Raw genomic sequence first — 17,903 nt, 5'->3', positions numbered from 1 at the left:
GTTTTTTTATATGAATCACAAACCTGACAAGGCTATTTGAAGTCTGTTACAATCTGTTGCTCTGTCCATTTAACCACTCTTACACAAGACAATAATTCTCAGTCTTTCTGTTAGCAAGCAGAAGTAAGAAATAAACTTAAATGGTGATAAGGCCAATTCCTATTAAGATAAAAATTCCAAATGGGACAAAATTCTACATGCCAATACTTATACACAACATAAGGGAAAAGCTATGATAGTTAATCCAAGGGGTAGTTAAATTTTCTTAGCCCCTTAAGATTTCAATATATTCTTGTGAAAGATTCTTGGAAAACTTCTCCGAAGATACAAACTCTTGGATAGAACCTGTTATCCAGTCATTACTGGATTACATGTGGTTAGAAACTTAATAAATCTCAAGAAAAAATTAAAGTTAGGCTGTTTTCACTATAATCTAACTTTATTATGCCGTGGTTTTTTGGTGCCCAGAAACCAAAATGCCTTGAACTTCTGAGGTCATATTCTTTAGGATAGGTCTATCAGGGATGGACATAGCTTTCTCTTTAGTTACCTATCATTTTATTTTTCATTTTTATTTCCTATTATGCTAAATGAATGCTATTATTCAGGTTTGGGGGATATGAGAAAAAGGAACAAAACTCATTGACTCATTCTAAAGTAGAAGGACAAACATGTATATTTTAGAAAAGTCTCATCAACTTATGAATTAGATTTATGAATCTAGTTATCCATTCAAATAATTTCAATGAACATTCATTAATATTACCAGTGAGAACATCTTGGTGTGCTCTTTGGTGATTTAATCTGGAGGTAATCTTAGGTCTTAACCCCCTGGTCCTAAATTAGGATTTTGCATTAGTCCCTTTCCAGAGCAGGTAACCCTACTGACCTAGGGCCACTTTATCTCTCTCCAAAGGTCTTTATTTTGTGAAGGATTTTTAGGTTTGGGCTTCCCCAGGGAAGCTCCAGTCTTTCTACTTATTGTTTCTCTTCTCTCTTTTAGCATAATATTTTTTGTTTGTTTGTTTTGGGGGACTAGTCCATTTACTGAATGGCTTTTACTTTCCCCAGGATCTAATTACAGCTGGGTATCTGGTCTGGCATCCCAGCAGAAGGAAGCCATAGCTCCAAATCCTAGGACTGAAAACAGATTACATACTTGGCCTCGTTTCTATCCAATTCATACCTCACTGACAACAGTAGACACGTCAAGTAAGTCCCTCAATATGTGCATTTGTGGTCATGCTTCCTGTCTTCTAAACCTTTAGGCACTGAACTATTGTTGGGCCACTCTACATGTCCCTTCTTGAGATCACCTTCTCAATGACTAAATTTTCCTTCCCAATTTTTTTCTATGGTTTCATTAGTTCAAGCATGGTTTTAGATACCCACTGTCAAGATTAAAACACTGAGCTGAGTTTTTTGTTTTGTTTTGTTTTGGTTTGGTTTTGGTTAAACATAGCTAGCAGAATATTTTAAATCAAAAGGACTCCTCTCATTCCACACTTGAATAGGATGGATATGAGAAACTCCTTTAAATATCAGAAGTCCATATTCCCTGTAGGAGCAGAGGTTTGATGACAAGGGATAGCCTTTCCTTCCAAAGTGAACATAAGATAGGATCAAGACCGTTACAGATTTAATCATTCTTTCAAGCTGGCATAATAACTTACAGAAGTATAAGTTTTGAGTGTCAAATTTAGTTAATACTTCTTGTCATTCTTTTTTTTATTTATTTAAAAGATTTAATGTTTATATGTGAGAGGGAGGGATGCATGTAGGGGAAGGCAGAGAGACAGGGAGACACAGAATCCAAATCCCTGAGCTGTCAGCATAGAACCCCACACAGTGCTTGAATCCAGAACTGCAAGATCATGACCTGAGCTGAAGTTGGATGCTTAACTGACTGAGCCACCCAGGTGCTCCAACATTCCTTGTCGATCTTTAAGGATATATGTAAGAGGACTTTGCTAACTATCAACTTTCTAAATGTCAGTGGAGTCCCTATATTTTTGTGGATTACTCTTGTTAATAGGTGATACACCATCTAGTCCGTGAAGTGTGGAGTATAGACTCCTCTTTCGTGATGATATCTTATCTCATTTTTGGTGATTTATCTATCCCCATGGTGTGTATATTTGGTGTACTGGTAAATCCAGATGACTGCCCTTCCATTATAGGAGACAAAGTTGCCCTAATCCATTATATTTCTCCCCCTTCACTAATCCTTAGCCAGTATAGCTAAAGTGAGAGGATATCACCAAAATTGGACCCACTCAAATGACCAAAATAAATCAAATTTTTCTTGCATGACCTTGAATCTAAGATGAAGAAATGGAAATATAAATCAAATAGCATTTTTTCATCCTAGAGATATCATCCAGGTGAAAATGTTAAGTGGATACCATGACCGAGACTGCCTACAGATGGCTGGTTTTGTTCACAATCCTGTACCCAGTATGTTATTTTACTCTTCAATTCAAGTTTATGGTTCTTTTCCTATTCTTTTAATTTGTTCCCTTTTTTTGGTTTTATTTTTACCAACACATAAATCCAAGTAACACGGATGATTCATTAAGTTACAATTACAAATTCTCACTGAGACAAACACCCTGAGGAGTTACCTAAGCTCACTTCCTAGATAACCTGTTCCTTCTGTACCTTCTTTACAGAATAATTTAATAGTATGCTTGAAAAATCAAACATTAGCAGGTAGGCTCCCCTTTAGTAGCTAAATAATCTAGCTTAATAATCTAGTAGCTTTAGTAGCTTAATAATCTAGCTGTCTACCATATAGTTATCTGCCTTATGACAATACAAACAACATACCCATTGAGATTCTGACAAACCACTGGCAACAATTCTGCCTCGAATCTGGTTTGAATCTCCTTAAAGCAGGAGAAATCAAAGTGCTGTGGTTGCCTTCATCACCCAGGAGAAATTCTCTTGGTGTGCTACTAGGTTAAGAAAGCCCTGATGCAACTTCTAGTGGACTCTTCTTCTGTTTTACAGGTCACTCCTATTCTTCTGTTGTATGAGGGAAGAATATTTATTCTCTATTTCTCATTTTTTTTTCATCTAAGCAAACTCCACCATAGAAAGCCTCCTGGCTTCTTTTGATTCCATGTACTTTCTCCTCTTCTTGGTCATTAGGGTTGTTTATTTATTTGTTTGGTGAACTTCGGAGCAAGACTTTGTCACTCGTAGTTTAACCTGTTCTCTTCACCTGTGTCTTTATAGCAGGCTGCTTACAGATGCATTTGAATCTGCTACTCCATGCTGGAAATTTTATGGTCAGGCTGCCATGTCAGAGGAGCCTACAATTGCCCAGCACTTCCTGGGCCTGTCCGGGTGAATCTATCTAACTCTGGGATTCAATGTTAGAAAGTCTATTTTAGCCAAACACCAAAACAGCATCCTTAGATATTAACTGCATTCTTAATAAAAGTGGCATCCATCTCTCCATTTGCCTATTCTTTTGACTTCTTAAACCTCACTTTGTTTTCAAATTGGGCAGCAAAAATGGAAGCCCCAAGAGAAGAGATTAATAATGCTTGGAACTTACCTTATCAAAATTTCTCCAACAGGTCCTGATCCTCCTGAGAAAACGCAAAGAATTTAAAGAAGTGCTCGGGATTTCAGCAGATGATGTTTATTTTATACCTGGAGCAAGACAACAAAAATATATTTTTAAATCATACCATATGAATGAGAACCAATTTAGGGTAGACATTCCTTCCTGCCAAACTCATCCAGAAGAATGAATTGATGAAATATTTCTCTTTCTAACATAAACACATAGATATAGACACAGATGGATATATAATTGTGTATATGGGTCTATGTATACTACATATATATGTGTATGTTACATATGTATTATATATGTATACATATAGTTGCATATATAGTTGTATATATATCATTGTTTAGTGTATCCATAATAGATTTTTTAGCCTTCTTTTGTCAAAATTCATTGCGTTGTATTACTGAAATGCGCCATATGGTTTTTATCTGTAGGTACCCTTTGAACATACACTTGAGAGACTTCTGTTCTTACCTCATCCACCTGTCATAAGTTCAAACTAAACACAAAATTATCACTTTATTTCAACCTAATAGTCAAACGAACATAGAAAACTATGAAATATACACTGTAATTTACAGATTCCTCAGTTTGTTCTAGCAATAAGAAAGTAAGTACATATAGACACTGGATTGAGAACTGGAACTAGATTCATTTAATAATCCTGCCATAATTAACCAGTTATTTTTGGGTGTCAAAACTTCATTAGGTCTTAATCTCTTCACATAAAAAAATTAAGGGCTTTGCACAAAATTGCTCCTGAGGCCCCTTCCATCTTTTAAATTTTGTGAAAACTTTTCTTCTAAAGATGTAGCTTGATGTAAGTTAGGGAAAATTTGTAGTAAAAAAACTATCATGCTTAGAAAAAGCTTGAATTTTTATAAATATATCATATGTTCCCAATTACTGGCTTTAACCTTTGCTGGATGATTAGTTACTTATAGCCAATGATACTAAGGTGACTATAGTCAATTACTTTCAGGTTCATCTATTGATTAAAAAAATCAATTGTATATCTCGTGGGCTGAATAAAATTTGATTTTTAACTCCTAGGATTCATGATACATTGGCATATTATGACAAGTGGCTCACTTTCTACCTTTCTGCTGTCCTAATGTTGAGGGGAAGAAGCTGGAAAATTATGGCAACTTGTAAGCTATTTTACAGAATTTGGCTTTATAGCATGACTTCTCCCCCTTAGGAATCTCCCAGGGGGAAAAATGTCTCGGTAAAATAACCATACCTAATTGGTATTTCATATATCATTGTCTTGCAAAAAACAAAGCAACTTTAAAATTGGGAATTGAGTGATAGCTGAAATTACTACTTACAAGGATAATTTAAAAACTAACACATGAGGGTTTTTTGGTTGTTATTAGAATAATGGAAACGCATATAAACCTATACCAGACTTCTCACGCCGATAAACTACCCACATTATTTTACAGATTAAGCCTTATAATCACCCTATAAATATTTTGCAGTAGGAGCTTCATTTTATAGGTGAAGAAACTGAGGCATGAGTCTGTTGCCCAGAAAGAGGTAAAAGGTGGCTGAATTAGCAGGTCTGTGTGATCCCAGAGCTGTCCTTCTTCCTGTCCCATCTATCCTGACATTACAAAGCTTGATGGTTATACTAGGCCAGTAAATATTCTATTTCAATAGGTTCTCTCAAACCTGTATTTATGTGAGCCTCTGAATACACTGGTTAATGTAATTTTGATATAGGAAGGCCTTGTCTGAATTTTCTCCAGGACCATGATTTTTCTATTTCATTTATACATTCAGGGGAACAAAATGCTACCTTATCCATCTTTTAGTCTGAGTTTTCTACCTGATATTTCGCATGTTTCAAAGACATGTGTTGAGAGCAGGATGCTTACTCTGTACCCATCTTTGTACAGAAAACTGAGCTGGGTGGGCTGTCTGCAGGGATGGAGACATTGGATGCAGAAAAGCATTGTGGTGAGTGGCTGTGTAGGGAAGAACTGGGCAGAGGGTTTGTTGGTCAGAACAAAGTGAATCATATTATACAAATTCATACAATGTGGGGCTGGAAGAGGCTTCACAAACCATTTAGTTCAAATTTCACAGTGTTTAGTTGAAAGAACTAAGATACAACATCCCCACAAATTAGAAACTAGGTTTCTGGATATCACCCAGCCACCCAGCTTCTCAGTGATAAAATGCAATCCTCAACTGTATGCTTGTATGCATCTCTAAAAACAGAAATGTGCTGTTCTAGGCTTGTGTCTGTAGCATTGTGTGGTTTGAGACCCAAAATGCTTAGTGGTTATGAGAAAGACCATGAGTCTTAGATCAAGCAACATCACTCTTTCTGTTGGCAGAACTTTAAGAAAAGGCTTAATCTCTCCACGAAACAGTTTCGTAATCCTCAAAACAGGGTATGAGAGTAGCCCCCCTCTCTGTACCGCTTTGGGGATCATGTGAGTACTTTACTTACTTACTTACTTACTTACTTACTTACTTACTTACTTACAGCAGGGCTTGAATTCACAAATCATGTGAGATCATGACATGAGCCAAAATCAAGAGTCTAATGCTTAAATGACTGAGCCACCCAGGTGCCCCATGAGCACGTTTTATAAAATACTTTGCATCAAGGTCCAGCACAGAGTAAGTAAGCATATACAAAAATTTCCACTTATCATTCTCATCACTGCAATTTCTTTCATGTGAGCCTAAAATAATGAGACATTCTTTGAAAACTGTTTTCCTTTTAAGTAAGGAAACATAAATCCCAATGAAAGGAGATTCTGGATGAAATCTAACAGAATAGAGTGAAATCGCCAGCATGGTCATAAAGACTTGGTTTCTCCTCAGTGGCATGGGAAAGACACCAATCTCTATACATATTTGAAATTTTTATGTGTAATACTGTGAAAGAAGAGATTCAGAAATTGATCTTTTTGCTCAAGACTGTCCAAATCAATTGCAGTCAAAGGCCGAAGTTCTTACAGCTTTACATAGCTAGAACTTGTAACTAAAACAAATGATTTTACACAATAAAAAGAGAGTGAAAAATAGAAAGCCTCACTTTTTCTCTTAATCGTAAGTTGATGCAAAGGGATGTCCTTTTGGATTCTGCTGTTAGAAAGCTCAGTTATGCAATATTCATACAAAAATAGTTCCAAATCAATACAACATATTTTAAATTTACATTAACATTTAAATTAATGAGAAGCTTAATGTGAATTATGGAGCTTTAGATGTTTGGGACTACGTCCCTTCCTGCCAACTTGGAACTGAGTCTATTGACTCACCTTCTCAGTCTTATAAACAGCTTCCAGACTTTGTGTATTTCCAGTGCCAGAGGATTTTCAGGCTGGTGAAAGATGCCATATTGACATCACCAGGGAATGAAGTTGGCCCTGTTCATTAAGGATGTAAAATGCTTCCAGCAACGGCACACACCTTCCCTGAAGGGCCGTTTGCCGTAGACGGTTGTCAGGCCCGGGATTGCTCTGGGATCAGCACTTACTGCTCCATCCCTCTTTCTCCCCGTAAAACATTATCCAACACATACTTCTCGAACACCTACAATGGACACAGAACTGTGCTAAAACAACATAGATTCTGCTTCAAGGAACTCATCTTCTATTGAAGGGTAGAGTCACATATATAAACAATTGTAGAATAATATCACATGTTCTATAATGAAAGAAAGTACATCCTGGGTGCAGTCAGAGGCACCTGAATAAGATTGGAGAAGAATCAAGAAGAGCTTCTGAAGAAACGAGGCTTGAAACACAAATAGGCATTAGTCAATCAAAGCAAAGCCAAAAACTCACCTTCAGAGGGGAGAACCTATACAGGAGAATACATCTTTGTTTAAATAAGCAAGAAGTTCTGAATTATTAGTGTGAGAGGTGGTTTAAGGGTGTGTGTGTGTGTGTGGACATATACATGTGTGTATGTAACAACTTAGCATATATGGGTAGATGGTTAGTCAGGGACAAGTTTATGAGAGATAGATCTCTTATGCCAGGTTAAAGAGCTTGGGTACCATCCTTAAAACGATGCAGATGCAGAAATTCTGATTTAGTTTGCTTGTTTGTTTCAATAATCCTTATTGTATAGAGAAGTTTCAGGTTCACAGCAAAATTGAACAAGAAGTAAAGAGAAGTATATCTCCTATCCCTACTCTTGCAAAACCTCTCCCACTATTGACACACCACACTACAATGGTACATTTGTTGCAATTAATGACCCTTCATGGACACATCATTATCACCCAAATTTCATAGTTCACATTAGAATTCACTGTTGTACAGTCTATGAAGTTTGACAAATGTATACTAAAATAGGTATAACCGTTGCATATTCAAACAGAGTAGTTTTCTTGCCCTAAAATTCTTCTTCACCATACCTTTTCATTCCTCCTTCCCCCAACCCCTGGCAACCAGATAGTCTTTTGACTATCTCCATAGTTTTGCTTTTTCCAAAATGTTATATAATTGGATTTATAGAATATATAACCTTTTCAGATTGGCTTCTTTCACTTAAAAATATGCTTTTTAAGCTTCCTTCATATCTTTGTATGGCTTGATAGCTTATCTCTTTTTGGTGCTGAATAATATTTCATTGTCTGGATTTACCAAAATTTATCCATTTACTTACAGAAGGACATCTTGGTTGCTTTCAAATTTGGGCACTTATGAATAAAACTGCTATAAACATTTGTGTGTAGGTTTTTATGTGGATATAAGTTTTCACTCCTATGGGTAAATACCAACTAATGCAATTGCTGGACCACATGATAAAAGAATGATTTAATTTTGTAAGAAACTACTAAACTGCCTTCCAAACTGTCTTCACCATTTTGCACTCCTACTAGCAATAATGAGAGTTTCTGTTGTTCCAGATCCTCGTCAGCATCTAGTGTTGCCAGTTTTTTTTCAATTTTGGCCATTCTATTGTCTATAGTGGTATCTTCTTGTTTTTTCATTTCCATGATGACATATGATGTGGAGAATCTTTTTATATGTTTATTTGTCATCTGTATATCTTATTTTCTTAATTTTTTAAATGTTTATTCAATTTTGAGAGAGAGCCAGTGTGTGAGTGGGGGAGGGGCAGAGAGAGAGGGAGACACAGAATGTGAAGCAGACTTCAGGCTCTGAGCCATCAGCACAGAGCCCAATGTGGGGCTTGAACTCACTGACTGTGGGATCATGACCTCAGATGAAGTCAAATGGCCAACCGACTGAGCCACCCAGGAGTCCCTTGTCATCTGTATATCTTCTTTGATGAGGCTTATGCTTAATGGAATGTTTGTTTTCTTACTGTTGAACTTTGAAAATTCTTTTGTATATTTTATATACTAACATATTATCAGATGTGATTTTTGCAAATATTTTCTCCCAGTTTGTGGCCTGTCCCCTCATTCTCTCAACAGTGTCTTTCCTTGAGCTGGAAATTTTAATTTGAATGAAGTTCAGCTAATCAATTATATCACTCATGGATCATGCCTTTGGTTCTTTGTGTAAAATGTCATTACCATATCCACCGTCATCTAGGATTTCTCATGTTATCCTCTGGGAGTTTTTATAGTTTTGCATTTTACAGTTAGCACTATGACACATTTGGAACTAGTTTTTGTAAAGAGTGCAAGGTCTTTGTCTAGAGTCTTTTTCTTTTTGTTTCTTTTTTTTCCCTCGTAGATGTCCAGATGTTCTAGCACCTTTTGTTGAAAAAACTACATTTTCTCCAATGTATTGCCTTTTTTCCTTTTTCAAAGATCAGTTGACTATATTTATGTGGGTCTAGATCTGAGTTCTCTATTTTGTTACAGTGATCTGTTTATTCTTTCACCAATATCATGGTCTTGATTACTATAGCTTTATAGTAAGTCATCAGATTGAGTAGTGTCAGCTTCAGACTTTTTCTCCTTCAACATGTGTTGACTCTTCTATGTCTTCTGTCTTTTCACATAAACTTTAGAATCAGTTGTCAATACCCAAACTTTCTGGGAGTTTTATTGGAATTGCATTGAATTTATAGATCAAACTGGAAAGAGTTGACATCTTGACAATATTGATCCTTTCTTTCATTAATTGGAATATCTGTCTCTTTGTTTTTCTTTGATAACTTTGATCAGAGTTTTAGTTTTCTTCATATAGATATTGCATATATTTTGTTAGATTTATACCTAAATCTGTAATTTTTGTAATATATTGTTAATTACAAATACCACTTATTTATTGTTGGTATAGGGGTATTAGCCTTGTATCTTGCAGCCTTGCTATTATCACTTATTAGTTCTAGGAACTTTTTTGATACTTTCAGACTTTCTAATACATAATCAAGTCATCTGCAAAGAAAATTTTATTTCTTTATATATTCATTATATATTTCACTTCCTTTTCTTGTCTTATTGAATTGCCTAGAATTCTGATTTAAGAAATATCACTCTCGCAATATTATGGAGAATAGATGAAAAGTGAGCTATTCTTTCTCCATAACATTGTCAGATGTTAAAATATGCCCTAGTTCACCCCTGATGGAGTTCTTTTGATATCAGATGCAATTCACAGGTGGTGAAGAATGTCATAAATTCAGTAATTCCAGTCTTCATGGCTTTCCTTTTGACAGTGGTTTGATATAGGTCAATGAGAGAGACAGAATTGACAATGCTCTACCTGTATTCTACTACATTAATTCGGTTTTGCAAAAACTTACTGAGCACCAACTATGTAAGAGGAAAAGTATTAGATCCTGTGACAGAATGATAAACAAGACAGCATGGTGCTTCCCCTCAAGAAATTTAAAATTTGGTAAAAAGTGAGAAAGACGAGTTAAGTAAATAAAAATATAGGATAAGATAAAAACTATTAAAAATAAACAGTATATTGTGATAGTCATTAGCATGGGGTTAGTCAGTATTGCTTTAACTGTAAAGAGGGCAAACTCTGGACTGGGACTCACTAGATTTTCAAATCCTAGCTCTGCCAATTCCCATTATGTTATCAAGATCCTGTGCCTCAATTTCTCCATCTGCAAAATGAAGAGAAATATTCCACTTCATAGGGTTGTTCTGAAGATTAAGTGAGATAATAAATGTAATAATAAATAGCCTAGTACATGGTGCATGGAAGTGGTCAACATTATTACCTATTATTATAGTTGTGGTTACTATTATTACTTTGTGCTCACTATTACTATTCTTTGGCTAGCTTGGTAAAGGAAGCCCCCTGCAAAAGGGTAATTTTGGGCTTCATCCTGAAGAATGAGAAGAAGCCTACCACGTGAAGAGTTTTAGGAAGGATGTTCACATAAATTTCTAGATAGAACCAGCAACAAGTGCAAAGTTCATGAAATAATGTTAAAATTATTGGGGTACATACAATGAGTTTATGTAAGTTCCAGTTTCTGGGTTTTGACTCCAGGAAAAAAGAGATAATGTGTCTCAATCAAGAACCCATAGTCCAGAGGTCATCTGCTAGAATCATGTAAGAAAAGTCACACTCCAGCAATAGCTATTAAAACTTTAGTCCATCTGTTTATCAACACCAGGTGATCTGAAAGTAGGAAACACTAAACTGGTATTTGTTGGCAAATAAATATATTGATACTTGGCATTATGAATAATATAAATGGGCCTTTATTGATAAAATTAAAGGTATTTATTATAATTATTGGTAAAAATTATAATATGTGTAATTGACCTACATATTTTTGAGATAGTCCTTATATTTATTTTAGCATGGTTTAAGAATCTAGTGGGGCATGAAGCTGATACCCTTAGGTTAGGGGAGATACCCCAGACTTGATGCATAAATGGTTCTCTGTCCAGGCATAAGTGAGAATAACATTTCATTGGCTGATCCAACTTTAAAGGTATTCTAATTCTGCTTCTAGAACGCTCTCTGCTGAAAGAGGACATTCAAAGCACCTGAAAGAATAAAAAGATCAAACTTTGTTGCACTTTTAGAAGAGTTGTTGTTAAAACTATTTTGTGCTTCTCACTAATGCAAGCATGCATGTCTAATAATTATGGCAAAATTAGATCAGTGGTTTTGTTTTACTATTATATGATAACGAGGGTATCACTAACTTTCATCTATTTCAAGATTCTTTACAATCTTACCAAAAAAGTCTAGCACCCTTGTGTTTTTGCAGGACAGATTCAGCTTAGATTAATTTGCACCACTTTCCACGTTCAAGGAACAAACAGGAAACTGCTGGGTCTTGAGTGTGTTAAGAAAGATACTGTGAGATATTGGAATCAGGGAGGTAGGCAAGAAACAAAGAATTCAGGGATTCATGGCTCCTGATAACATTTTTGGATTTAATTTTTAGTGTAATAGGAGTTCTCTAAGATGTTGGAAGAGTGCCACTGATCTGCTTTGCAGTTTTAAAAGATTATATAAACCAATGTGTAGAAAACAGCTTGTGAAGGTTGAATGCAGGGAGAAAAGTTGAGGAATATTGCAGAAATCCAGGCAAGAGTGATGGAGGCCTACAGACAGTGATAGAAATGGGTATGAAAAATGTGGAAGGACTTAGAGATGTATTTTGGGAGAAATCCCATTAAGATTTGCTTGTGGATTGAAAGTGAAAATATAATACTTTACGATTCCTATGTTTAGTGTAGCTGTTGGAAAATCTTCCATGCTGAATGTGGCTACTGGAGAAGGTCTGTGTTGGAAGGTTCAGTCTTACAGCTAAGGGGTGCCTTGAGCAATGGCTGAGGAAGAAATGTTCCAAGGTTACAAGAAACAGCAGAAGAAGTCTGTTGAATTCCCCATAGATTCACCCTTAAAGTTGCGGATTCCCACTGTTGACCTATGAAAGGCCCTACCTGTGGAGGGCACATGTGAAGTGCCTTGTTCATATAATGAATTGAGTTTTCCATGAATAAATAGGAAGATCCAAATGGGAAGTCTCCGTGTTTCAGATTTATTTCAAATTCATTGAGGCCTGCTGTTTGCTTATAGAAAATGAATGACCAAGAAGAGGACCTCCATCTTTAGCATCATTATGAAGATAATTTTAATCAAAAACTATGGGGCTTCACAATAGTTCCTGACTCTTAGTTCAGTGCATGGAATATATTTTCATAGTCATTGATTTAGTCAGTCAATCCATCTGTCAGTCAGCAATCCACTTGATAAATATTTACTAGAAATTAGCTTTATAGTGGGCTGGGTATTAGAGATGAGTCTTATGTAACCCTGCTGTTGCATGTACAGCTCCTAGATGTCTATCTAGTCTATTGAACACAAACAAAAAATATCCCAAGCTCAATTCAGAAAATTGACTTCAATGCACTCTATATTGACTCTGGGATGATTGCAAAAATGAAGGAATAAAGGAATAAACAAATCATAAAGTTAATTGCTTTTATGTTTGATCTATGAAAACTTTACATCTTCTGGAAATTCAGATTTTATTCTCAAATTTTACATCCAATTTCTAGTTGTGAATGTACTTGAGATTCTTTTTTTTTTTTAAAGAGTGGCATCTATCATTATATATAAATAATCATGATCTTTATACATGTTAACACACATAATATACACACATAGGTACTTATCCAAAGGATACAAAAATGCTGATTCAAAAGGGCACATGCACCTCAATGTTTATAGCAGCATTATCAGCAATAGTCAAATTATGGAAAGAGCCCACATGTCCTTTGACAAATGAATAAAGAAGATGTGGTAAATATATACAATGTAATATTATTCAGTGACCAAAAAGAATGAAATCTTGCCATTTGCAACAACAGGAATGCAACTAGAATGCATTATGCTAGGTGCAAGTCAGAGAAAGAATATCATGTTTTCACTCATATGTGGAATTTAAGAAATAAAACAGATGAACATGGAGGGAAAGAAAAATAAGATAAAAAGACAGGAGGTAAACCATAAGAGAGTCTTAAATAGAGAACAAACTGCGGGCTGCTAGCGGGGTGCTGGGTGGGGGGATGGGCCAAATGGGGGATGGGCATTAAGGAGGACAGTTGTTGGGATGAGCATTGGGTGTTATATGTAAGTGATGAATCACTAAATTCCACTCCTGAAACTATTACCACACTATATGTTAACTAGCTTGGATTTAAATACAGTTATTTAAAACAATAGACACAAGGATTTGTAGATGACTCATACTGAAGTATTTTCACATATACTTTAAAAGAATTTAGTTTGCATAGGAAAAACTAAAGGGAGGGCATTTATACCCAAACATGATATTTTAGTTTCCATGGCCTGGTAGCTTTGAAAAGAGACCTCTCAACATTCTGTACCACAGTACTTTTACCTAATGTGGGGTTCATATTATGTAGCCACTTTAAAACATTCTTTAAAAAATTAATTTATTTTTAAATTTTATTTACTTATTTTGAGAGAAAGAGAGGGAGAGAGGGAGGGAGGGAGAGAGAAAATCTTTGTGCTGACAGCACAGAGCCTGATTTGGGGCTCAAACCCACAAACTGTGAGATTATGACCTGAGCCGGAATCAAGAGTCCAATGCTTAACTAACTGAGCCACCCAGGTGCCCCTAACTATTCTTACCTAACATGGGAATCAGAAGTCTATGCTCTTTGATTTTTATCACAAAATAAACAGAGTAAATCATTGCTATTATGTGAAATATAATGGTTGCGAAAGTGAGAGATGAATTGTCAGAAATACTATGTTCACAACATTATCGGTTCAGTGATACAGTACAAAAAAGTCCACATTGTGGGTCTTTTGTTTTGTTTTGTTTTGTTTTTTGCCTTTAGCTGTTGGACACAACCGAAGTTGTTGACAAGTTTCATGCATATATCACACCATGTTATCATATTTCCTCCTATACTTCTCTAAAGCAGGTAATAACAGTTAACTTGAAATAACTCTTATTGGATCGACATTTAACAATTGAGATATAGGACATTTCCTAGGAATTTATGACCAGAATGGAAAAATTAATCTTCTCAGGGATTCCTGGGTGGTATCACTTTTTAGTTTATTTTTTTTCCAGAGAGTAATAACCATGATGATGATTTCTGTCATAAATTAAAAACAAGAGACAAACTACAGCAGTTCAGAAACAGAATAATTTTGGGGCTATTCAGCTTTTGTAGAGCTCAGAAGACCCGAGGAGTTTCCAGGTAGACAATTCATGAATGTAAAAGAGATAATAGCAGGGAAATCCTCAAAATTTTCTGAACTAAACAGTGCTTCTTTTCATTGAGAGATCTTAATGTATTTTAAGATTTTTTGATGTGACTTTCATAACTCAAAAAGAATAAACAATGCCATAAATATAAGTCTATTTGTCTGTGAGGAAAACTGGAGACCTCTCTGTTAAGGCACGAGGTAAACTTAGTGAAAGGAAATTGTAGGTGAGTGATTAAATGCTACTTTTTAGAAGGGGACTGACTCTGTACTCATATGCTCTGCTCTCATTATGCATTCTGCTAATAGCACAAGGACGTGAAAACAACAGTTCTGCAAGCGCCGGGTGCAACATTAAGATTTAATTAAACCTTGTTTGACTTGGGCAAGCTAGCCATGCAGCAATGTCACGGGAGAACAGAAGCCAGTGCTGTGTTGACTAGCAGCAAAACGACGTGGAGCTGAATGCCAGGGCACCTGGCTAATGTAAACAAGATGAGGGGAGCCACTGAAGCAGTGCTGTGAACTGGAACCACGTCACATGAGCCACGCTCAAAGGATAGGAGGGCATGGAGTCTGCGGAAGGAACAGACTTGGAGGACACTGGCCAGGAATCAGGGTTGCTGGTTGTTCTGGAAAGTGCAATTACAACTGTTTCGTGTGCCTCAAGGCATGGACTGAGAACCAAACGTGGTAATGTTAGGAAATGCAATTTCTGCTAAACATAAAAAGTGTCTAGGCAACAAAACTAATCAAGGGTGGAATAGACTGCCTTTAAAGGTAGTGAGTTTATTGTCATTTGAGTATTCAAGTAGAGGCTGCATAGCTTTTTGGAGGTTACTCTCTTGGCAAACTATTATTCTCCAAATCCAATGAGCTATACCATTTTGGTATTATTTTAATGAGAAGGAGGCAGTGGCATTAGGAATGTATATGAATTGCAGTGGCTTATGTGGTAGAGTTTAAGACTGGATTACTAGCATTAGCCCAAGTGCCTTAAGGTGTAAATTAACACCGGAGAAATGGTATTCTGATGAAGTTTTCTCTACAAATGCAGCCTTTATAAATTAAACACTGTGCATTCTAGCAGTGATTAGTTTCCTTGGACCGCCGTAACACAGGACCGGTTTTCCCTGCTCTCTGAAAGTAGAGTGTTCTAATGAAATCTTTTGTAAACTGAAATGACATAAAGTGAAGAAGTGATTAGCATTAATTTATAAGGATTTCTTTTTTTGTTTGTTTGTTTTTGGATTCTCACATTAAAACGATAGCCTCTCTTAGGCTTTTCTGATATCTTAGGGCACATCTTGCTGATGAATGCACAAGATAAGCTGAAACAAAGCACAAATGCTCACAGACACAGTGCAAAGCTATGGTGGCTTGATGCTGAGGTGCTGAACACTATTTTCACTTTTTGCCTTTTTTTCAAAAAAGCAAATATCCTCTTCAGATTCTTTTTGGTTAGCAAAAATAGGTACTAAGGGCTTTCATAAAAGCAGCATGGCATATTATGAACTTTCAAAGAGTAGGGGATACCTATACCACAAATTGGGTGACTAAAACAACAGAAATTTATTCTCTCACAGGGCTGGAAACCTGAAGTTCAAAATCAAGATGTTGGGAATGACATCAGTAAAATGGACAGATAAAACATCCCTTGCACATAAGTCCCCTCCTACCCCCTCTCAGCAAAGATCTGGTATCTATGCACAGACAAAAGTGCCTTTGTGGGAGCTCTGGGATCCAGGTAGGAGATATGAAACTTGGGTGAAGTCCAAGACTGAGGAGAGCTGGTCAGGCTTAAAACCAGGCAGCTGCATCCCTGACCATAGCCCTGACTCTCAGATAAACAATGACAAGTTATTAAGTGTGACTCAAATATATGCACTCTTTGTCTGAAATTCAAATTTTCCCAATAGGCAGGCCCCATTCTCTCTGAAGTTCTCTGGGAGAATCTTTGTCTCTTCTATCTTTTGGTAATTCTAGGCATTCCTGGGCTTGTGGCAACAGAACTGAAATTTCTGCCTCCATCTTTACATCTTCCCTGTATTGTGTGTCTTTTTTGTATCTTTCAATGCTCCTTCCTTTATAAAGACACTGACTGGATTTAGGGCCCACCCTAATGCAGTATAGCTTCATCTTAATTTGATGATATTTGCAAAAATCGTATTTCCAGATAAGGTCACATTCACGACGATTAGGGGTAAGGGCCTCAACATATGTCTTTGGGAAAGGATACAACCCACAATAAGAAATTTTACATCTTTCCTCATCAACTTTTAAGTGAGAATTAATTAGGGTATATGATTTTTCTTTTTAATATCTTTCCTTTCCTGGGCCTCAATCCCCAATATTTTGTGGTTACTTGCAAGAATCCAGCAATCATATACATAATAATGAACAAAGCATTAGGCAGAATACTGAAGTCACAAGATAAATATATATATTAAATACGTATATATATTTACACACACACACAGAATTGGTTGTATCTATCTCAGATTTTTACATTACATCCTTATCTCTCTCTCTTCCTTCCTCCTACCCCCTTTCTTCTTTCCTCCACTTTTTTTCATTTCAGTATGTTCTCAGCTATAGATTGCCAGCTATAACTCATGAGAATGCAATCTGAAAGCATTGTCTAAAACTTTTACTCTGGGCTCACTCTTCACTATTATGGCACCTTTCCTAAATGAGAATTACATCTTGGCTATGACCACCCCTTGGAGTTACTAGCAGAAGTGCTTTTCCTCTCTCTTCAATTTTGAAAAAATTAGATCCTCTTTCAGACTCAAAACTTTCAAAAGTTTCAATAATATAGCGATATATAATTCAATGATCCAAAGTCCTTCTACATTCTTTATCCCTAGTGAAATGATGAGGGAAGAAAATTAGCAACAAAAACAGAAGCAGCAACATCAGTAGGATAACAGTGATTTGGCCACTGGAAGCAGTTGGAATGATTCACTGAGTTATTAATATTCTTTGTGGATTATTAATCAGTATCTGGTTATTCTACAAAATCCTATGTATTCATACCCATTAAAATAAAGAAGCAACCATAAATTTTTTACTTATAAATAATGTTATATACCATTTTAGAAATATATAAACCAAAAAGTCCAAGGCCTCTTTTTAAATTGAAAAGTTTATACATTGCAGTGTCTCATAATTGTTCCCGTTTCTTG

At 36.0% G+C, this 17,903-nt stretch overlaps 1 protein-coding gene across 1 annotated transcript in view; it reads right to left on the bottom strand.

Annotated features, from left to right (window-relative positions):
- LRRC4C (leucine rich repeat containing 4C) overlaps positions 1-17,903 on the bottom strand; it is a 1,176,981-nt gene that overhangs the window by 185,222 nt on the left and 973,856 nt on the right. Inside the window, exon 5 of the mRNA XM_029914596.1 lies at positions 3,566-3,663. The gene's annotated coding sequence lies outside the window, so the exon portion shown is untranslated. The remainder of the gene's footprint in view (positions 1-3,565; positions 3,664-17,903) is intronic.

This window comes from Suricata suricatta, chromosome 11 (genome assembly GCF_006229205.1).
Source record: "Suricata suricatta isolate VVHF042 chromosome 11, meerkat_22Aug2017_6uvM2_HiC, whole genome shotgun sequence".
Lineage (NCBI taxonomy): Eukaryota > Metazoa > Chordata > Mammalia > Carnivora > Herpestidae > Suricata > Suricata suricatta.
Note: the sequence above shows the minus strand (reverse complement) of the source record. Positions and strands in the feature narration are given on the sequence as shown.